A 24,254-nucleotide genomic window follows, 5' to 3' on the forward strand; every position below is an offset into this window, starting at 1 on the left:
ATCAATGAAAATAAGAAAAAAGGATACCTGACGATTTGCAAGGAAAGAGGGAGGGTTTCTCGAACCTTAGCCACCACGTGCTGTTGTTCTTAGGACGGCGCGTCGGCGTGTAAAGACCACGTACGACGGAGCTTAAGGATGAGCAGTGATATTCCCTTAACCGAAGCTCAGAGAGCCGGAGGGATTTGAGAGAGATTTCTCTCGTTTTTTTTTTAGAAACGGGTTAAAATGAATTTGAAATAAATGAAATCGGCCTTATATAGTTTCGACGAAACGTCTGCTTAATCCAATAAGCTCAAAACGGTGTCGTTCTAGAGCTAAGAATCCGCGTGTTGACCCGTTTACCCAGGAAGGATCCGTCTGTTTTTAAAGATTGGGTTAATTACTCAATTGGTCCTCTCGTAATTTTAATATTTATAATTCCATTTTATTTATTTTTTAATTTAGCTCTAATGTTCTAATTTTGTCTCAATTTAATCCTTATAATGGTTTTAAATTGTAATTCGGGAAACGGTGTCGTTTGGGATTAGGGCAAATTGCCCAGGGAGTCCCTCGAGTTTAGTCCGTGTTCCAATTTAGCCCAGTTCTCTTTATTTATTCGTAATTAACCCTAAATTCCCTAATTAAATTTAATTTTAATCCTTATATACCTTTAATTTAACTTATTTAAAACACTTTATATATATTTTTAATAAACATTAGTTATGTATATAATAATATATTATTCTATTGTTTGTAACATTATATATAAATTTTATTATATGTTATGAATTTTATTATATTACATATTTTATTGTATTTTGTGTAAAACATTTGTTACATTATTATTATTATTATTATTATACATATTTCATATTATATTTCATTATAGTTAGTTAAGTTTTCTTCATTATATATATATATATTATTATTATGCATTATTAAACATTGTATTTTAATTATATATGTATATTTTTAAATAATTACTCACTTTATTTCATGACTTAATACGTATTAAATATTTTATATATTGTTGTGTTTTATTAAATTCTAGTTTCATAATGTTATTAAGTGTTGTTTGTTATATATATATATTACTACATTATTTTTTATATTATTACATTTGTTTTTATATGTATTTATATGTCTAATTGTATAGCATGCATCGCTTTTAAATTAATTATTACTTGGTATGTTGCATATTTTGTTTATTCATCTTCAATATATATTATGTACATCTTAATATGTATGTTGTTATGTAACTAAGATTCGCTATATTTATTTATGTATCGAGTATAGGACCTTCATATAATTGCTATTATATTATTTAAATGCATGTTTTAGTCACTTATTATTGTGATATGCTATCTTGTATGTTATATTTTATAATGTTAATATGATTCCTCATGCATTAATTAAAAACGTGTTTCAAAAGTTTTCAAAAATAAAAAAGCAATGCTTGGTATTTGGAAACTTCGAGAAAGGTAGTGCCCTAACTTACTGGGTTGCGACTTTTCACTTTGAATTCGAATAGTCAAGCACCTTTCTAAGTTTCTAATGTTTTCAAAATACGAGCAACTGTCTTGGAATTTCAAAGCGTTGTGTCCTAACTTACTGGATATGGCGTTTTGCCGTTTTGAGATAAGGATTTTCAAAAAGGGCCAGCTTAGCTTTGAATGTCTTAAAAATATCGCTTCCTAACTTATTGGATGTAATATTTTGATTCATTTGATACAAGAGAACCCTAATTTTTGAAATTAAAGTATTCTAATTGAAAGAGGTTTTCATATTAAAACTTTCAAATTTCCGACATTAAAGACACTTGATAATCAATTAGGTACCAATTTTTGGGCGTTACGAGGGTGCTAAACCTTCCTCGTATGTAACCGACTCCCGAATCCATTTTCTCGACTTTTGTAGACCAAAATTAATGTTTTAAAACAAAACATTTTATAAGGTGATCCAATCACACCTAAAAAGATTGGTGGCGACTCCCGTTTTCGTTCTTCTTAAAGTCGATTCTCATTTTCCAAAACTCGATTTAAAAATGGTTTCAACACCAACGATACAGATCAATTACATTAACAATTAAGATTAAAAGGTATCTACAAATTAAATCTCTAAGATTACAAAATCATATCTTCTAAGATTGCATATCATATCTAAGATTGCATATCATTGAAGATTATATTTCCATATGAGTCAAGCTTGTAGATGGACCTTAAACCTTTTCAAGTAATGGGCCATTCTGATCGGGCCAAATTATATTTGTAATTTTGGACTGAACTTGGACTTCGTTTTTTTTTGGGTTTATTTTTTTTGTTTTTGGACTTATTTCTGGGCCCGGGCAAAATTGAGTGTCTACATATATTTTATATTTTATATTTTTAAAATTTTGCTGGAATAAGGCAAGAAGTTAGTTGTTGATGCGCAATGTCGGTTAAATGCAACTATGGAGGAGGTAGTGAAAAAAGAAATCACTAAATGGTTGGATGTTTGTATTGTGTATGTTATCTCTGATATTGAGAGAGTAAGTCCAACTCAATGTGTTTCTAATAAAGGTGGCATAATAGTTATCCAGAATAAATTGACTGAATTAAATTATTTCCAAAGTCATAGAAATTTTTTTGATTCAAATGCAATCCGATTGAGCTTTTTTTTAGCTACCAGAAGGACCAATTGGACATATACAATTAGGCTCGAGTAATTGCAATTATGTTCAGAAGCATCGTTTAGATAATTCGCAATTTACTTAATCTTGGAGTCAGTCCACAAGTAGTACCAAGATTGAAAACTCCTTCTTGTATACTCTTTACGAAAGCAATTCATCCAATTGCTTTGTCTGATGACCTCGCCGTGTAACAGTCTGATTTTCAGTGGTGTCGAAAATAGTGGTTTAATGACCACTATTTCGACATAATAATCCGTAAATATATTTTTTAAAATTTACAAGACCTTTAAGCTCGTATTAAATTTTAGTTAGAGAATTTTATTGTTTAGATAGTTTATTAAGTGAAAAGGACTGGACCATAAAAGCTACAAAAGTTGAGTTATTTAATTAAAGGGCCTAAATGAATAATTTAACCAATAAGGGTTAAGTTAGTGGATTAACTTGATTGCTATTATATGTGGATAAGCTTAATTAATGTTAATAGTGATTAATTAAAGTTTAATTAGTAGCGGATGGGGTAGGATTGTAAATCTGTATCTAGTATGTTCTGATTCTATTTGTATATAAGATATATATCTGTTTGACTTTTGAAAGCATGATTGAAAATTGTATCTGATATTTTTGCGTATATTTGTTATACATTGAGTTTCGAAACTCATTCTTTGTTTGTCTATTACTTTAAAGTAACTCTCAAACTTAGAACGGATCAGTGCGATGGGAGCTCGGTTTAGTTCTTTTGTTAAAATATGCAAAATGATTTGATTTATAGTATTTTCATTTTGATGGACTATTTGAGATGTTTTTGGGACTGTTTAATTTTTGGATTTTATTTTCTGGTTTATCAATTTTACCATTTTTGGTAGGCTTAAAATTTGATCCACGAAACGTTTGATTTTACAATAACAAACCTTTTTTTCAAAACTTGACCCAAATAAGAATTTTCCGCTACAAACTCAAACATTTACAAAATATACAAATATATATAAACAACATTTTTATTAATTTGGTTAAGAAGGATTTGTTTCAAATAAATCAGATCTTTATATACCAATAGCTAATGACATCTTTCCAAAACAAATAAGAAGAATAAAAAAGTGGGCGTTAAGAGACCCTCTTGTCCCAACCCTAAACACTTTAAGATCCTTTTTCAAACCTGCTCCATTTTGAGTCAAGATATAGATAAATAGACACATTCCATTGCACTGATCGGGGCCGTTTATAGTGACTGAGGGCGTCGAAGACCAAGAAGTGAATTATTTATCAGCCAAGCATTCTTCTTATGGCTAGATCCAATTTCTTAGTCCCTATAGAAAGGAAAAAGAATTTTACATTCTTCCTTTCAGGAGGGTAGGATTAGGAAAATCTTATTGATTGCAGCTTTCTCTGGACCTTCAGGAAAAGCATGAAAAAATGGCTCGAATGGTACGATCCTTTCATCACCCCAAAATGAAAAGGGCGATCTTATAGTTCTTGGTCCGTGAAGATACATTGTTAGGTGCTCCATTTTATTCTCCCATTGAGGCTGAACCTAAACTTATTCTCGAGAGATAGCTATCCATAAACTGATAAGAGATGTATGGATTATCGAAAAGAGAGGGTTAGTGATGGTCCCCCCAGACCACCCATATCCCACGAGCGAATAGAAAGTTGGATCTATATTGGATTTCACCTAAATTGCCCCATCTTTCCTCATGAGGAGAAGTTTGGTTTCAAACACCGGTTTGAATAGGAAAAATACACCATGCTAATGTTCCTTGGATGATCCACATCTCAGGGTCAGACGTTGATGAGCACATTGAACTATCCATGTGGCTGAGAGCCCTCACAACCTAGGCACAACAACGTAATTATCAGGGGCGTGCTCTACCACTTAGCTAATAACCCGTCGTGCAAGTCTCCTACTGGATTTTCAAATGAACATACTGTAACATCTCTAGATCTGGCCATAACATTTAGGCCGGGTTTAGGGCGTTACACATATACTATCGATAATCATAGATATGTCATTATCAATCATGGTTTTAAATTGTAATTCCTAAATCATCAAATTCTAACTACTATTATGATATCATTTACAACTTTAAGAAAATAATCAATAATCATAAACATATAAAGCACAAAGATATTTCATACCATCCTATTCTAGGACCTAACTGCATAATCTAGTTCTCTAGATGCCTTAAAAAATCTAATCTAGGACTAAATTGCATAAAATAAATGAAAATAAGGTAAAATTGTAATTTTGAGTTTTTAAGGGCCACACGGTCGTGTGTCCAGCCCATGTGCCTTGCCCCAGGACGTGTCTGAAACAAAGAAGTGCAGGTACAAGGGCCTCTTGGTCGTGTGTCCAGGCCGTGTGCTAAGAGTGGATATGAGGGAAAAACAAGGGACACGGTCATGTGAGGGACTGTGTAATCCACAGGGGTAGACCATGTGTACCAGTGTAGTTTCAAATTTTAACTCGATTTTTCGTAAAAAGTCACCCACCATACTTTTTCGGAAACTCAAATTTTAAGCTTGATCAAAACACCTACAAGGATCTTTTAATTGACAAAATGCGATAATTACTGATGGGTTTTCAAGACTTGATGGTGCTTTTCGATAGAAATGTTTAAAGATTCAATAACGGGTTGATAAATTGGTTAAAGCTCGTTGCTTCCTCAAGATTCAAAAGTACTGATTGAAAGGGAACAAAATACTTACTAATTTTGACAGGGACTTGACGAGTAAGCGATGCAAGATCCAATGTTTTTGATGAAGACGATGGATTATGGCTTGATTGCAAAAATTCAAGAATTCAAAAGATTTCCAGCAATAAGGTTTTGAGAACAAGTTTGTAACATGAGGATTTCCGAGGTTATGTGAAAATAAGAGTTGGGGTATGGTTTTTATTTGCTAAAATAACAAATGAGAATTTTAGTTGAATTGGGGATAGTCTTTTAGAGAATTGGGTTGAGCGAAGGTTTGGGATTTTATTAGGCAATTAGCCCATCTATGAAGAAAATCATTAAAGTAGGATGGCCAACGGGGATTGGGTCTTTTGTAAATAGGTGGAAAAAATAAGAAAGAGTGCAATTTAAAAGGCTTGAAACTTTGGTTCTCTATACTTTCTACTAGGCTCTTAACCACTATACTAGGATTCAATTCATGATAACTTCTAAGAATCTAACCTCCTATTATTTGGGATGTTACAACTCTCCCCTCCTTAAAGAAATTTTATCCTCGAAATTTTACCTATTTCAAATAAGTGGGGATATTGTTGACGGAGTGAATCTTCCATTTCCCTCGTAACGTCCTCAACACCATGGTTTTGCCACAACACTTTTACTAATGGAATTTGATTCCCTATCAAAACTTTCACATCTTTTTAAATAATTCTAACGTATTCTTCTTCAAAGGACAAATCAAGTCTTACCTCGATTGCTTCGATGGACACAATATACAATAGGTCAAAATGGTAACATTTGGTGCGAACTCTTTTGAGGATTTGGTGGTAATTTGAGTTGATAAGCCACATGGCCAACTCTTTTGAGGATTTGGTGCGAACCTATGAAGCAATGACTGAGTTTCCCTTTTTGGGCACTGACAACATGTTCCATAACCTTTAGTAATGCCTGGGTTACCATGTTATCACCCACAGTATATGAATAGCTTATAAATTCGACGGATCGAAAATTAGAACCATGCATGTTCAATTGAAAAGATATGAAATTACGATACTTGAACATTCTATAACAAAAGGAAATTAATTCTCTTTCACAAACTTTTTATTCACTAATATTTTATTTGCCAATTTTTTTGATACAAAGTTTATCTTATAATATATGACATTGTTGAAAGGCTTAAATTTAGAGTTTTTTGAAAAAAAAATTATTTTTTCTCAAGCACAACGCTTGTAGACACAAATGCCACCTTGAATGTTATGGGCTTAACAAGCTGGTGGGCAATCCTTTGCAGTTTCAATCATCATTGCATAGCATCCACCGTTGCTGCAATGTTAGATGGTAGCTGCTCTGACACCGGTAAGCAACTACATTTTTTAGTTATCAAGTCACAAAAGCCACCATGTTTACACTGGCCCAAATAGTCTATGACACGAGTGCATGCTTCTGAGTTTGATACACCTGCAAATTAAACAACAATTTTTTCATCATTTAAACATTTTGTTAGTTATTTTATATTAGCGATTATATATAATGAGTTTAAGACACACATGATTTGAATCGCAATGATTGCAAACACTCCTTTATTTTAAGACTGCAATCTCTTTTATACTAAAAAAAATTTACATGTATATATATGTATGTAATAATTAAATTTTGAACCGGATAAATATTTTAGATGCTAACAAAAAGCCACAAGAAAAACTGCAAAAAGAGAAACCATGCCGAAAGAAGCCATAGTTTAAAATGAAAGCTATTAAGAGATGAAACAAAGAGTTAGTCGTATGATAACAAGCTGATGATATACAAAAAATGACATGCATTTGGCCATTTATAGCTGAATTTCTTGGAATTTTTTTAACCTAATTTGCATTAAAGTTATGACTTGGTAGGTGAAGATATACTTGCCAATTTTGTAGCAAGAGAAAAATCATATAAAAGATTTTGCAATATGTTTTATAGGTCACCTATGGCAATATAATAATAGCACAACTAATTTAAGATATAGTTACCATATATTATCATTTTTCTATTTTTGATAATTAATTGAAAATAATATTTTTATACAATAATTTATAGGTAATAAAAATTGCAAATAATTGGCTATTATTTTATCTACACCTTAGTAATTGTGCTCGTAAAGTCAAAAAATAAACCCTAATTCATACGGTAGAATTTTTTATTATTAATCTTTGTACTATACATAAGTTGTGGATTTAGTCCTTTTAATTCTATCTAATCAAATTTAATTATTCTACTTTTTTAATGTGAAATTCTAGTACTTGCATATACAATAACAGTTAAATTTGTTAGATTAAATTATGCTATTAGTCTCGTACTATGTGTTAGTTGTGGATTTAGTTCCTATTCTCTAATTAGATCATTTTTTGTTTTTATATTTTATATTATTTATTTTTTAAAATTTTGCTGGAATAAGGTAAGAAGTCAATTGTTGATGCGCAATGTCTGTTAAACCAAATTATGAAGGAGGTAGTGATAAAAGAAATCACAAAACGGTTGGATGTTTTTATTGTGTATGTTATCTCTGATAGTGAGAGAGTAAGTCCAACTCAATGTGTTTCTAATAAAGGTGGAATAATAGTTATCCTGAATAAATAGACTCAATTAAATTATTTCCAAAGTCATAGAATTTTTTTTTTGATTCAAATGTAGTCTGATTGAGCTTTTGTTAAGCTAGTGGATGGACCAATTAGACATATATAATTATGCTCGAGTACTTGAAATTATGTCCAGAAGCATCGTTGAGATAATTTGTAATTTACTTAATCTTGGAGTTAGTCCATAGTACCATGATTAAAAACTCCTTACTCTACACTCTTTACGAAAGCATTTCATCCAACTACTTTGTTTAATGACCTCGTCGTGAATGCGTTACCCTCATATGATATCATTGATTCCTTTGAGTTAAATTCATTCAATCAATACAATCATATTTTATCTCATCATCATTGTTGTGTCTTCTTAATGGTTAATATGATCATTGTCAACTAATGACTGTGACAAATTACTCGTTCGAGGTTACTCGTTCGAGGACAAGCAACCCTGTGGCCAAATCCATTTTTATCAATTCAAGCAATATCTATGAGAGGATATCGTTAACTCCTAGTCGAGCTATGACTTTCATTGTTGTTAGTAAAGCAATGCCAAACATAAGTCATGTGCCCAACATATTGGCTATTAACTCAGTCATGTTGAGAGCATAAGCCTACACTAATATCAAATGACATGAGTTACATACACATGGTTAGTGACTAACTCAGGATTTAGGTAAGTCATACCATGAACGTCACAAGTGAATTGATCCAACTTAGGTCAAGTCTAATGTCTCATTCTTCCAATCAGTACATTATGTCTCTACCCGTGGAGCCAACTGCTCAGATGGCTAAGACTAATCATCTCTCTAACTGGAATTGTATAAGACATAATAATGCTTCTGAGTATTTGAATCAAATGCTCACTTTGATTCTTTTACAGGATTACAGACTCGTTTAGATTATCAACAGAAGTAAATTGCCTTTCTCAAAATGTAAACATTCTTACAGTACCACACTTATCATCAGTTTCAACTTAGACAATCAATGAGCTAACATTTGCTTGTCACAATTTCAATACGTAAGCAAAACATGAAAGACAGAAACACAAGATATATGAGTGAAATGTGAAATTAACTTTATGTATTTATTCGTCGTTTAAATACATAAAAAACAGTTACATGTTTACTACAATATCAGCACATTTACCAACATGTTTCTCTTTAATGTGAGATTTTATTAAAGGCTTAATTGAATAGGAGGCCCTTGAACTATTTGCTTTGTTTGACATAGGTACCTAAACTATTTTTTGGCCAATCCAAATACCTAAACTTTGATTCTCTTGCTAAAGTTGGTACTTACAGTTAGTGGCATCAAAATAAAGTTTTAACTAATGGGATTGCTACGGTCAATACCCTATAAAAATTTATTTAAAAATAATTTTATATTAATATTAATAATAAATAAATATATTATTATAACAATAAAAAATTACCCATCCTTCATCCCTCTCCATCTCTCCCCACGATTACTGTAACCTTTCTACTTTTTAAAATTTGAAATCCTAGTGCTCAAATAAGCAATAAAGTAGATTAAATTATGTTATCAATCTCATAGTATTGATGTGAAAAATAAAATAAAATAAAATAAATAAAATAAAGAACACACAAATTTTACGTGGAAACCCTTTCAGGAAAAAACCACGGGCAGAGGAGAAGAAAATTCACTATGTCGAAAAATTTGACTCAAAATACAAGAGGAATAGACTATGTCTATTTACAGGCTTGCAAAGCCATATTCTAGTAGGATTGAAACACATTATCCTAATCAATATAAAATAGATGGAGTTTAATAAGGTTTAAAAACCTTATTCTAAAATAAAAATAAAAGAAGTCTAGTTCTATATGGATTTTACTTTTATTTTATTTTCTATCGTATTTTATTTAAATAATAATTTGGGTCACTTAATTCTAACAATCTCCACCTTGACACAAATTCTCAATGAACAAGTTCTTCATCGCGAACTTTCAATAAACAAGTTCTCCACCTCTTCCATAAAACCCCTTAAGGGTTTAACTTCAACAATGAACACCAACCAAGTCTAAGCAATGCTCAAACTTGGTTATAGGAAGTGACTTAGTCATCATATTTGCAGGATTTTCATGAGTACTAATTTTGCTCACAACAATATCACCACGAGCAATAATATCACGAACAAAATGATACCGAATATCAATGTGTTTTGTTCTCTCATGAAACATTTGATCTTTTGTAAGAAAGATGACACTGATCGTCACAAAATCTTGTCTTGATTTGAAGGTCTTCATTGAGTTCACTAAATAGTCCTTCAACCAAATAGCTTCTTTACAAGCCTCAAGAATCGCCATGTACTCACCTTCAGTGGTAGACAAAGTGACTGTAGTTTGCAAAGTGGCTTTCCAACTAATTGCACAACCTCCGATTGTAAAGACGTAACTCGTGAGAGATCTTCTTCTATCAAGGTCTCCAAAGAAAATCAGCATCAACATACCCTATAACTCCATCTTTAGTTCTTCCAAATCGTAAGCAAACATCAGTAGTGCCTAGTAAGTATCTTAAAATCCATCGAATCGCTTTCCAATGTTCTTTACCGGATTTGTCATATATCGCTAATCTGACCGATCGCATATGATAAATCTGGACGTGAACAAACCATAGCATACATGAGAGATCCCACTGCACTAGAGTATGGAACATGTGACATGTACTAAATCTCATCATTTGATTGAGGAGACAAGGTCGATGAAAGTCTGAAATGGGCTGCTAAAGGAGTACTAACAGGCTTAGCACTCTGCATATTGAACCTGCAAAGAACTTTCTCAATGTACCCCTTCTGACTTAGGTACAATTTACTTGCTTTTCTATCTCTGAGAATCTCCATACCACGTATCTTCTTTGCTGGTCCTAAATCTTTCATCTCAAATTCTTCACTTAGTTGTACTTTAACCTTTCTTATCTCTCCTTTATCTTTTGCTACTATCAACATGTCATCAACATAAAGAAGTAGATACACAAAAGAACCATCACTGTTTTTCTTAAAGTAAACACAACTGTCTAAACTACTTCTTTTGAAATCATGAGAAGTCATAAAGGAATCAAACCTCTTGTACCACTGTCTTGGTGACTGTTTCAAACCATAAAGGGACTTTCTCAGCAAGCAAACATAGTCCTCTTTTTCTAAGACTATAAAACCCTCTGGTTGTCCACAATACCAAGCAAAGCTCGAATTGAACTATGCTTAACAATTGGAGAGAACACATCTGTGAAGTCCACTCCTGGAATTTGACTGTAACCCTTTGCAACAAGCCTTGCTTTATATCTGGGTTCTTCAACTCCTAGAGTCCTTTCTTTCTTTTTAAACACCCATTTACAACGAACAACCTTTTTACCTTTAGAAAGTTTGAGAATGTCCCATGTTCTGTTTTTGTGGAGTGATTCCATCTCTTCTTGCACAGCAAACATCCACTTTTCTGAGTCTTCACAGCTAACCGCCTCAGAATAATTAGATGGCTCTTGATTCGCATCTATATCTTCAGCCACATTTAAAGTATAAGCAACTAGATCAACCTCGGCATACTTCTTTGGAGGTTTAATTTCTTCTAGTTCTTTTTGGCGATAGAGTATTATGGTGAAGAAGCAACTCTATTCTCAATTTTGTTCTAGCTTGAGGAGTTGACTCAGATTAACTCGATGCTCCACCGCTTTTGATTTTCTTTATTGGAAGAGTCTTTAAGAGATAAGTTAGGTAGCATAGCGCTTCATCAAAAACAACATCTCGCTAATCACAACTTTTCTATTTTTAGGACACCATAACTTATACCCTTTTACACCAGCTTTATAACCAAGAAAAATGCATTTAATAGATCTCGGTTCCAATTTTCCATTATCAACATGAGCATACGTAGGACACCCAAAAATCTTTAAATCAGAATAATTAGCAGGATTACCAGACCATACCTCTTGTGGAGTCTTTTTCTTAACGGCAACGGATGGAGATCGGTTGATCAAAAAACATGCAAGAGAGGCCGTCGCCAAAATGCCTTCGTAAGTTGGCATTTGACAACATACATCGAACCTTCTCCATGATCGCTCGTTCATCCGCTCGCAACGCCGCTTTTTTGTGGAGTATGACGAATCGTCAAGTGTCTCATGATCCCTTCGACTTGCACAATCTATTAAACTCATCGTAACAAAACTCTAAGCCATTGTCTGTGCGGAGGTATTTTATCTGTTTTCCCTTCTATTTTTCAATCATAATTTTCCAAGACTTAAATGTGAAAAACACATCGCTTTTCTGCTTCAGGAAAAATGCCCAAACTTTTCTGGAAAAATCATTAATAAAGGTTAGCGTATAATTAGCTCCACCTCTTGAAGGCACTCTGGATGGCCCCCGCAGATCAGAATGAATATACTCTAACATTCCCTTCATGTTATGGATTCCTCTAGTAAATCAAAGTCTCTTTTGCTTCCCAAAAACACAGTGCTCACAGAAATTCAGTTTGCAAATTCCTTGCCCATTAAGAAGTCCTTTTTTGCTTAATTCTGCCATGACATTCTCACTCATATGCCCTAGGCGCATATGCCAAAGTTTAGTAATATCATCATCTGACAAGGAAGAGTAAGCGACAGCTGCATCATTAGTAACAGTAGAACCCTGTAAAACATATAACTTGGCAATCTTTCTGTGCCCTTCCATCACAACAAGGGACCCTTTGGAAATCTTTAAAACCCCACTTTCAGCTATGTATCTGTACCCTTTTGAATCAAGAGTACTCAATGAAATTAAAATTTTTTTCAATTCTGGAACATGCCGCACGTCACTAAGTGTTCTGACAACTCCATCAAACATCTTAACTTTAATTGTTCCAACACCTGCGATTTTACATGAAGCATTATTTCTTATCAAAACAACACCTTCAGATACTGTTTCGTAAGTCGTAAAACAATCCTGATGGGACTCATGTGGAAGGTGCAGCCTAAATCAAGTATCCACTCCTTGCTTACTTTAGAATCATTGACAGAAGCGACTAGAAGTTCACCATCGCTGTAGTCTTCTACAACATCAGCTTCACCGGAAATTTTTGGTTGTTTTCCCTTTTGATTCGCAGCCTCCCTTTTAATATTATTTTGTACCTTATAGCACTCAGATTTAATGTGCAGAAGTTACAAGTTTTACCTTTGTTTGAAGACTTTGATCTACCCTTAGATTTACCACGAGGATTCCGTTCCTGTGTCCTACCACGATCATCATCAGCATTCCGATCTTGTCTCCCACGGACAATGAGACCCTCTCCCTGAGAGTCGGGTTTAACCACAAGATGCTTCATCTTATCATACGAGGTTAAAAAATCATAAACCTCATCAACTGTGAGAGACTCGCGGCTATATAAAATCGTGTCTCTAAAGGTTGAATAAGACGAGGGCAACGAACAAAGTAGAATCAACCCTAGATCTTCCTTATCATACTGAACCTCCATGGCCTCCAAGTTTGAGAGAATTTCTTTAAACACTGTGAAGTGTTCGTGTACAGACGCACCTTCCTCCAAACGATGACCATAAAGACGCTGCTTCATATACAACTTTCTTGTTAGAGTTTTCGACATACATATTTGTTCTAGCCTCTTCCATAATGCAGCAACAGTTTTCTCTTTCATCACATCCTGCAAAATTTCGTTGGACAAATACAGATGTAATTGTGTTAATGCCTTTCGATCCTTACGCTTCTTCTCTTCATCTGTTAATGTTGAAGGCATCTTATCTATCCCTAGCAGGGCATCCTCCAGATCCATCTGTGCAAGAACTGCTTGCATCTTAATTTGCCACAACGCAAATCTGGTGTTGCGATCCAACAGCGGAATTTCATACTTGAAAGATGCCATTACCGTGATCGAGATGAATAACCCGGACGCTCTGATACCAATTTGTGAAAGATAAAATAAAATAAAATAAATAAAATAAAGAACACACAAATTTTACGTGGAAACCCTTTCGGGAAAAAACCACGGGCAGAGGAGAAAAAAATTCACTATGTCAAAAAATTTGACTCAAAATACAAGAGCAATAGACTATGTCTATTTATAGGCTTGCAAAGCCATATTCTAGTATGATTGAAACACCTTATCCTAATCAATATAAAATAGATGGAGTTTAATAAGGTTTAAAAACCTTATTCTAAAATAAAAATAAAAGAAGTCTAGTTCTATATGGATTTTACTTTTATTTTATTTTCCATCGTATTTTATTTAAATAAGAATTTGGGTCACTTAATTCTAACAATTGATAAGTTGTGGGTTTAGTTTCTATTCTCCAGTTAGATCATTTTTTGATTTTTGATATTTCTAACTTGACCCAAGCGTAGTCGTTAAATACATTAATTAAATCAAATCACTCTTTATGAGTATTATATGGAAATGACTAGCTGGCATGATATTATAAAAATAGCCGTTAAATCAATTAATTAAAGGATTGCATGGATAGCATATAAATTCGATGGATCGAAAATTAGAACCATGCATATTCAATTGAAAAGATATGAAATTATGATACTTGAACGAAGTATAACAAAAATAAATTAGTTCTCTTTGACAACCTTTTTATTCACTAATCATTTATTTGAGAAATTTTTGGATACAAAGTTTATCTTATAATATATGACATTGTTGAAAGGCTTAAATTTAGATCTCTTAACCAAAAAAATATAGGTTTTCTTTTTTATAGGGACAACGCTTGTAGACACAAATGCCACCTTGAATGTTATGGGCTTAACTAGCTGGTGGAAAATCCTTTGCAATTTCAATCATCGTTGCATAGCATCCACCGTTGCTGCAATGTTAGATGGTAGCTGCTCCGACACCGGTAAGCAACTACATTTTTTAGTTATCAAGTCACAAAAGCCACCATGTTTACACTAGCCCAAACAGTCTATGTCATGAGTGCATGCTTCTGAGTTTGATACACTTGCAAATTAAATGAAAATTTTTTCATCATTTAAATATTTTGTTAGTTATTTTATATTAGCAATTATATATAATGAGTGTAAGACACACATGATTTGAATCGCAACGATCGCAAACCCTCCCTTATTTTAAGACTGCAATCTCTTTTATACTAAAAAAAACACATGTACATATATTATGTAATAACTAAATATTGAACTAGATAAATATTTTAGATACTAGCAAAAGCCACAAGCAAAAAGAGACGCATACCTTGAAAGAAGCCATAGTTTAAAATGAAAATTATTGAGAGATGAAACAAATAGTTAGTTATATGATAACAAGCTGATGATATACAAAAATGACATGCATTTAGCCATTTTATAACTGAATTTCTTGGAAATTTTTAACCTAATATTACATTAAAGTTATGACTTGGTAGGTGAAAGATATACTCGTCAATTTTGTAATATGCTTTATACGTCACCTATGGCAATATAATAATTGCACAATTAATTTAGATATAGTTACCATATATTAACATTTTTCTATTTTTGATAATTAATTGAAAATAATATTTTTATATTGTAAGTAATAAAAAATTGCAAATAATTGGCTATTATTTTTGTCCACACCTTAGTAATTATGCTCATAAACTCAAAATAAACCCTAATTAATACGGCTAAATTTTTTTATTAATCTCGTACTATACATTAGTTGTAGATTTAGTCCTTTTAATTTTATCTGATCAATTTTAATTATTCTACTTTTTTAATTTGAAATTCTAGTACTTGCAAAAACAATAGCAGTTAGATTCGTTAGATTAAATTATGCAATTAGTCTAGTACTATGTGTTAGTTGTGGATTTAGTTCCTATTCTCTAATTAGATCATTTTTTTTTTGTTTTTATATTTTATATTTTAAATTTTTTTAAATTTTGCTGGAATAAGGTAAGAAGTCAGTTGTTGATGCGCAACGTAGGTAATGCAACTATGGAGGAGGTAGTGAACAAAGAAATCACTAAATGGTGGATCTTTGTATTGTGTTTGTTATCTTTGATAGAGAGTAAGTCCAACTCAATGTGTTTCTAATAAATGTGGCATAATAGTTATCCAGAATAAATCGACTGAATTAAATTATTTCCAAAGTCATAGAATTTTTTTTGATTCAAATGTAGTCTGATTGAGCTTTTTTTTAGCTAGCAAAAGGACCAGTTGGACATATACAATTAGGCTCGAGTAATTGCAATTATGTTCAGAAGCATCGTTCAGATAACTCTCAATTTACTTAATCTTGGAGTCAGTCCACAAGTAGTACCAGGATTGAAAACTCCTTATTGTATACTCTTTACGAAAGCAATTCATCCAACTACTTTGTCTAATGACCTCGCCGTGTAACAGTCTGATTTTCAGTGGTGTCGAAAATAGTGGTTTAATGACCACTATTTCGACATAATAATCCAGTAAATATATTTTTAAAATTTACAAGACCTTTAAGCTTGTATTAAATTTTAGTTAGAGAATTTTATTGTTTAGATAGTTTATTAAGTGAAACGGACTGGACCATAAAAGCTACAAAAGTTGAGTTATTTAATTAAAGGGCCTAAATGAATAATTTAACCAATAAGGGTTAAGTTAGTGGATTAACATGATTGCTATTATATGTGGATAAGCTTAATTAATGTTAATAGTGATTAATTAAAGCTTAATTAGTAGCGGGTGGGGGTAGGATTGTAAATCTGTATCTGTAAATCTGTATCTGGTATATTCTGATTCTATTTGTATATTAGATATATATCTGTTTGACTTTTGAAAGCATGATTGAAAATTTTATCTGATATTTTTACGTAAATTTGTTATACATTGAGTTTCGAAACTCATTCTTTGTTTGTCTATTACTTTAAAATAACGCTCAAACTTAGAACGGATCGGTGTAACGGGAGCTCGGTTTAGTACTTTTGTTACAATATGCAAAATGATTTGATTTATAGTATTTTCATTTTGATGGACTATTTGAGACGTTTTTGGGACTGTTTAATTTTTGGATTTTATTTTCTGGTTTATCAATTTTACCATTTTTGGTAGGCTTAAAATTTGATTCACGAAACGTTTGATTTTACAATAACAAACCGTGTTTTCAAAACTTGACCCAAATAAGATTTTTCTGCTACAAACTCAAACATTTACAAAATATACAAATATATATAAACAACATTTTTATTAATTTGGTTAAGAAGGATTTGTTTCAAATAAATCAGATCTTTATATATCAATAGCTAATGACATCTTTCCAAAACAAATAAGAAGAAAAAAAAGAGGGCGTTAAGAGACCCTCTTGTCCCAACCCTAAACACTTTAAGATCCTTTTTCATACTTGCTCCCATTTCGAGTCAAGAGATAGATAAATAGACACATTCCATTACACTGATCGGGGCGTTCAGAGGATCGAGGAGTCGAAGACCAAGAAGTGAATTATTTATCAGCCAAGCATTCTTCTTATGGCTAGATCCAATCTCCTGGTCTCTATGGAAAGGAAAAAGAATTTCACATTCTTCCTTTAAAGAAGGTAGGATTAGGAAAATCTTATTGATTGCAGCTTTCTCTGGTCCTCCGGGAAAAGCATGAAAAAATGGCTCTAATGGTACGATCTTTTCATCACCCCAGAATGAAAAGGGTGATCTTATAGTTCTTGGTCTGTGAAGATACATTGTTAGGTGCTCCATTTTATTCTCCTATTGAGGCCGAACCGAAACCTATTCTCGAGAGATAGCTATCCATAAACTGATAAGAGATGTATGTATTATCGAGAAGAGAGGAGTAGTGATGGTCCCCCCGGACCACCCATATCCCACGAGCGAATAGAAAGTTGGATCTACATTGGATCTCACCTAAATCGCCCCATCTTTCCTCATGAGGAGAAGTTTGGTTTCAAACACCGGTTCGAATAGGAAAAGTACACCATGCTAATGTGCCTTGGATGATCCACATCTCAGGGTCAGATGTTGATGACCACATTGAAATATCCATGTGGCTGAGAGCCCTCACAACCCAAGCACAACAACGCAATTATCAGGGGCATGCTCTACCACCTAGCTAATAACCCATCGTGCAAGCCTCCCACTGGATTTTCAAATGAACATACTGTAACATCTCTAGATCTGGCCATAACATTTAGGCCGGGTTTAGGCGTTACACATATACTAGGCATCAAATTCTAACTACTATTATGATATCATTTACAACTTTAAGAAAATAATTAATAATCATAAACATATAAAGCACAAAATTATTCATCCATGTAGATATTTCATATCATCCTATTCTAAGACCTAGTTGCATAATCTAGTTCTCTAGATGCCTTAAAAAATCTAATCTAGGACTAAATTGCATAAAATAAATGAAAATAAGGCAAAACTGTAATTTTGAGTTTTCAGGGGCCACACAGTCGTGTGCCCAGCCTGTGTGCGTCGCCTCAGAACGTGTGTGAAACAAAGAAGTGCAAGTACAGGGGCCTCTTGGTCGTGTGTCCAGGCTGTGTGCGAAGAGTGGATATGAGGGAAAAACAAGGGATACGGTCATGTGAGGGACTGTGTAATCCGCAGGGGTAGACCATGTGTACCAGTGTAGTTTCAAATTTTAACCCGATTTTTCGTAAAAAGTCACCCACCTTACTTTTTTGGAAACTCAAATTTTAAGCTTGATCTGTAGCACCCCAAACCCAGCCCAGAAGTTATGGCCGGATCCGGCATGCCACATCAAAAACGTTAAAAAAAAAATTTCCATTCTAAGTCCAGAAAATCGTACTTGATGTTCAAAAGATTAATTCATTATGGGTTAAAGTGAATGGAAGCTGTGCACCAGGTAGGAAACCGGAAAAGAGGTGGTGAGTCCATCGGACTACTTAAGTACCAAGCTCCCTTCGGATCCAATCCTAGACATGCATACCGCCATTGCCACACCTTAATATCGTGGATATTTCTAGGAAACCAGTTCGATTAAGTCATTCTTAGGAAAAGTGATTAATTTTGGAAAATACTTTCATTGCGGAAGCTTTGCTTGTTGTCGTGTTATTTTGGAATCAACTGTTGTTTTTGAAAACGCGCCCTAAAGCTATCCAATTTCAATAGTTAAAATAAGTATTACCTATCTTAGTAATACTATTAAAACCATCAAAAATAATTAAGCGGCCTTATTACATTTAAAAACCCAAAACTTCAAACGTAAATAAAAGGATGTCCAGTTCACCAGAAGAAAAATCAAACTTTCGAGCGGGTGGCCACTCGAATTCCCTCACGACTCCAAGCCCACTATGGTTGGGGATTTCCAGCGTGGATGAAAATAAAAGGGGTGAGTTTGGGAAACTCGGTGTGTAAGGAAAACCCATTCAAAGCCCAAGTCACTAAAGCCCATTGGGCCTAAGCCCATTCAACAGCAGTGGTCTTGGGCGAGCCCTTTCAGATTACAATAAACCGGGCCTTAGCCCTTATTCAGATAATGATATGGCCCATAGGCCCATTTCAAAATACATGCAACATCGGTAAACATATGCAAGCTCCTTTGGGTAACAGTGGTCTTGGGCGAGCCCTTTTCATTATAATAAACGGGCCTTAGCCCTTATTCAGATAATAAGATGGCCCATAGGCCCATTTCAAAATACATGCAACATCAATAACATATGCAAGCCCATTTGGGAGACTACTCAACCCACCAACCACTACACTCCACCCATACCACCATACACTCCATGTAGGAATAGCTCAACCCACCCAACCCAACACTCCACAGTTGCAACCTTGCTGCTCGATTATCGAAGAATTGAGGCAAAGCCTCCAAGACGTAGACAAGCCACTTTCAAGACTTCCTCGTCAATATCCCGGTCCATGCATCAGATAATAACAACATGGCATGCAGTAAATAACAACAGTCAAACATGCATTTAGGTCAATTTAACCCTAGGGGTATTTCGGTAATTTATCTCTTAGGGGTAAAATTGTAAATTTTCCACTTTTAAAGGTATTTCAGTAATTTATCTATTTTAGGGTTTTTCATACATATTCCTACTTTTCACGTACTAACAGAATCACGTACCGAGGGTTCTTACGAATTGGGCTGTTGGCCCATCATTCCAATTTTGGCCCATTAAGCCCAAAATATCGAGGGCACGTAAATCATGCACTTTGCGGTCCAAACATTGCAGCCTACCAAAAACATTAATCGATTTACCTCACGAGCATTACTTTTTCGCAAATCTACAAAATACCGGTTTTCAACATTTCAACTTTTCGCTTTTGCCAATCTAGACTAAGAAAGAGGGTGTTAGTTACACACTTTTGCGACGATATCTTGATGAGATCCACACACGAACCGCCTACAATTGGATTACTAACACGTTAATCTAACTATTCAAATACAAACTACGTATTAACCCCTTACAATATTCGGCCAACCACACCTACAGATCATAGTAAGCTTATAAGAAATCAATAAGCAACTCATTAACAAATTTTTGTCAGTGTTTACCACATAATCACAATTTCACTGCAAGCTGTCTTCCTGAGCAACAGTCACTAAATCATTTATAACTAGAGCTACGAAACTCCAAATCAAGTTCCGTTAATTTTCCCTGAAAATAGACTCATATATCTTCTGTCCATAAAATTTTCAGAATTTTTAGTTTAGCCAATCAATACCAGATATTTCTCAAAGTTTCCCATGTTTCACTATTTGACTAATCTGACCACTCTTCATTACGAATCAAATTTCTCATTGTACAGAATTCAAAATATGTTCTTGTTTATTTCATTAGAAACTAGACTCAATAAGCTTTAATTACATAATTTATTAAGCTTCTAATTCATCTCCCACAATTTATGGTGATTTTCCAAATTCACGTTACTGCTGCTGTCCCAAGCAGATTTATTACCAAATCACTCTTTCACACATAACTTGCATGCATGTTATTTAAACATGTATATCACCAATCAATCATCACATATCTATGATTTTACTTAAGTATAATCTCCATTTCATCATTTTAAAGCACAACATGTTAGCCGATTTTTCCCTTTAGCATCTAAGGCACATGCATGTTCATTTGTTTGGCTCAACTTCACCTATCTTCCATTTTTCATCAAAAAAACATGAAACAACAACCATTTCCTTCATTTTAATTCATGACCAAATGCTCACAACACAACCAAAAACCAAAATATGCTTCAAGAGTTAAGGTAGAATCAAGAAGAACTCATGAACATCAAGATAGAAGCAAACTACCATGAACTTACCTTCAATTTTCTTCCCCAAGTGACCGAGCATTCAAGAGCTTTCTCCTCTCCTTTCTCTTCTCTAACTTTCAACTATGATGAACAAAGATGGACAAAACTTTGTTCTTTTCACCCCTTTTTCTTTTAATAAAACTTCATATTTCATCCATTTAATTCTTTAATACAAAAGACATGAAATTCTTATCATGAAACATTTACCTAACCCATTATCATGAAACATTTACCTAACCCATTATCATGGAACATTTACCTAACCTATTATCATTGAACATTTACCTAACCTATTATCAATTTGTACCATAAATTATGGATATCAAGTGTACATTTTGTCCACAACAACATGATGGTTGGCCACTTCATGTAAAATGGGAGGTTTGTCATGCAAATCCTCCTATTTTGCACTCCTATTTATTTGGCCACTTCAATTTAGCCTATAGCATTTTCAAACATTTTCACATAGGTCCTATTTCATAATTTCACCCCCTTTTTCTTATGGAACAAAAATTAACTCAAATTGTCGGGTTCTATCTTAAGTTTGGGCTTTCTAGAGGCCCACAAACATAATTAAACCTATGCCAACATTCACAGAATTCCCAAAAATTGAGGCGTTACATGATCAAAACACCTACAAGAATCTTTTAATTGACAAAACGGAATAATTATTGGTGGGTTTTCAAGACTTGATGGTGCTTTTCGATAGAAATGTTTAACGATTCAATAACGGGTTGATAAATTGGTTAAAGCTCGTTGGTTCCTAAAGATTGAAAAGTCCTAATTGATAGGGAACAAAATACTTACTAATTTTGAATAGGACTTGACGAGCAAGTGACGCAAGATCTAATGTTTTTGATGAAGACGATCGATTAAGGCTTGATTGCAAAAATTCAAGAATTCAAAAGATTTCCAGCAATAAGGTTTTGAGAACAAGTTTGTAACATGAGGTTTTCTGAGGTTATGTGAAAATAAGAGTTGGGGTATGGTTTTTATTTGCTAAAATAACAATTGAGAATTTTAGTTGAATTTGGGAAAGTCTTTTAGAGAATTGGGTTGAGCGAAGGTTTGGGATTTTATTAGGCAATTAGCCCATCTATAAAGAAAATCATTAAAGTAGGATAGCCAACGTGGATTGGGTCTTTTGTAAATGGGTGGCAAAAATAAGAAAGAGTGCAATTTAAGAGTCTTGAACTTTGGTTCTCTATACTTTCTACCAGGCTCTTAACCACTAGACTAGGATTCAATTCATGATAATTTCTAAGAATCTAACCTCCTATTGTTTGGGAAGTTACAACTCTCCCCTCCTTAAAGAAATTTTATTGTTTGGGATGTTACAACTCTCCCCTCCTTAAAGAAATTTTATCCTCAAAATTTTACCTATTTCGAATAAGTGTGGATATTGTTGGTGGAGTGAATCTTCCATTTCCCTCGTAATGTCCTCAGCACCATGGTTTTGCCACAACGCTTTTACTAATGGAATTTGTTTCCTTATCAAAACTTTCACATCTTTTTAAAGAATTCTAATATGTTCTTCTTCAAAGGACAAATCAAGTCTTACCTCGATTGCTTCGATGGGCACAATATGCAATAGGTTAGAATGGTAACATTTTAGCATGGAAACATGGAAGACGTCATGGATACGATCTAGTTTAGGTGGTAATTTGAGTTGATAAGCCACATGGCCAACTCTTTTGAGGATTTGGTGCGAACCTATGAAGCGACGATTAAGTTTCCCTTTTTGGGCGCTGACAACATGTTCCATAACCCTTAGTATTGCCTGGGTTACCATGTCGTCACCCGCAGTATATGAATAGCTTATAAATTTGATGGATCAGAAATTAGAACCATGCATGTTCAATTGAAAAGATATCAAATTACGATACTTGAACGTTCTATAACAAAAGTAAATTAATTCTCTTTAACAACCTTTTTATTCACTAATATTTTATTTGCCAATTTTTTGGATACAAAGTTTATCTTATAATATATGACATTGTTGAAAGGCTTAAATTTAGAGTTTTTTGAAAAAAAATTATTTTTCTCAAGCACAACGCTTGTAGACACAAATGCCACCTTGAATGTTATGGGCTTAACAAGCTGGTCGGCAATCTTTTGCCGTTTCAATCATCGTTGCAGAGCATCCACCGTTGTTGCAATGTTAGATGGTAGCTGCTCTGACACCGGCAAGCAACTACATTTTTTAGTTATCATGTCACAAAAGCCACCATGTTTACACTGGCCCAAACAATCTATGTCACGAGTGCATGCTTCTGAGTTTGATACACCTGCAAATTAAACAACAATTTTTTCCTCATTTAAACATTTTGTTAGTTATTTTATATTAGCTATTATATATAATGAGTTTAAGACACACAGGATTTGAATCGTAATGATTGCAAACACTCTCTTATTTTAAGACTGCAATCTCTTTTATACTAAAAAAAAATACATGTATATATATGTATGTAATAATTCAATATCAAACTGGATAAATATTTTAGATACTAACAAAAAGCCACAAGCAAAACTGCAAAAAGAGAAACCATGCCGAAAGAAGCCATAGTTGAAAATGAAAGCTATTGAGAGATGAAACAAAGAGTTAGTTGTATGATAGCAAGATGATGATATACAAAAAATGACATGCATTTGGCCATTTATAGCTGAATTTCTTGGAATTTTTTAACCTAATTTGCATTAAAGTTATGACTTGGTAGGTGAAGATATACTTGCCAATTTTGTAGCAAGAGAAAAATCATATAGAAGATTTTGCAATATGTTTTATATGTCACCTATGGCAATATAATAATAGCACAACTAATTTAAGATATAGTTACCATATATTATCATTTTTCTATTTTTGATAATTAATTGAAAATAATATTTTTATACAATAATTTATAGGTAATAAAAATTGCAAATAATTGGCTATTATTTTTATCTACACCTTAGTAATTGTGCTCGTAAACTCAAAAAATAACCCTAATTCATACGGTAGAATTTTTTATTATTAATCTTTGTTCTATACAAAAGTTGTGGATTCAGTCCTTTTAGTTTTATCTAATCAATTTTAATTATTCTACTTTTTAATGAGAAATTCTAGTACTTGCATATACAATAGCAGTTAAATTTGTTAGATTA

The 24,254-nt window shown here is 33.3% G+C and overlaps 2 long non-coding RNA genes across 3 annotated transcripts; both read right to left on the reverse strand.

The window, feature by feature from the left end:
• Positions 1-6,399: 6,399 nt before the first annotated feature.
• On the reverse strand, positions 6,400-7,119 carry LOC128296284 (uncharacterized). Of its 2 annotated transcripts, none has more exons than XR_008286841.1 (2): positions 7,000-7,119; positions 6,400-6,774 (listed from the first exon to the last, which is right to left on the reverse strand). It is a non-coding gene; the product is annotated as an uncharacterized LOC128296284 (long non-coding RNA). The 2 variants fall into 2 exon arrangements; XR_008286840.1 differs by having other exon boundaries at positions 6,864-7,113.
• Positions 7,120-23,028: 15,909 nt separating this feature from the next.
• On the reverse strand, positions 23,029-23,762 carry LOC108459932 (uncharacterized). The gene is made up of 2 exons (XR_001867436.2): positions 23,626-23,762; positions 23,029-23,401 (listed from the first exon to the last, which is right to left on the reverse strand). It is a non-coding gene; the product is annotated as an uncharacterized LOC108459932 (long non-coding RNA).
• Positions 23,763-24,254: the final 492 nt, after the last annotated feature.

Source organism: Gossypium arboreum, chromosome 8 (genome assembly GCF_025698485.1).
Source record: "Gossypium arboreum isolate Shixiya-1 chromosome 8, ASM2569848v2, whole genome shotgun sequence".
Classification (NCBI taxonomy): domain Eukaryota; kingdom Viridiplantae; phylum Streptophyta; class Magnoliopsida; order Malvales; family Malvaceae; genus Gossypium; species Gossypium arboreum.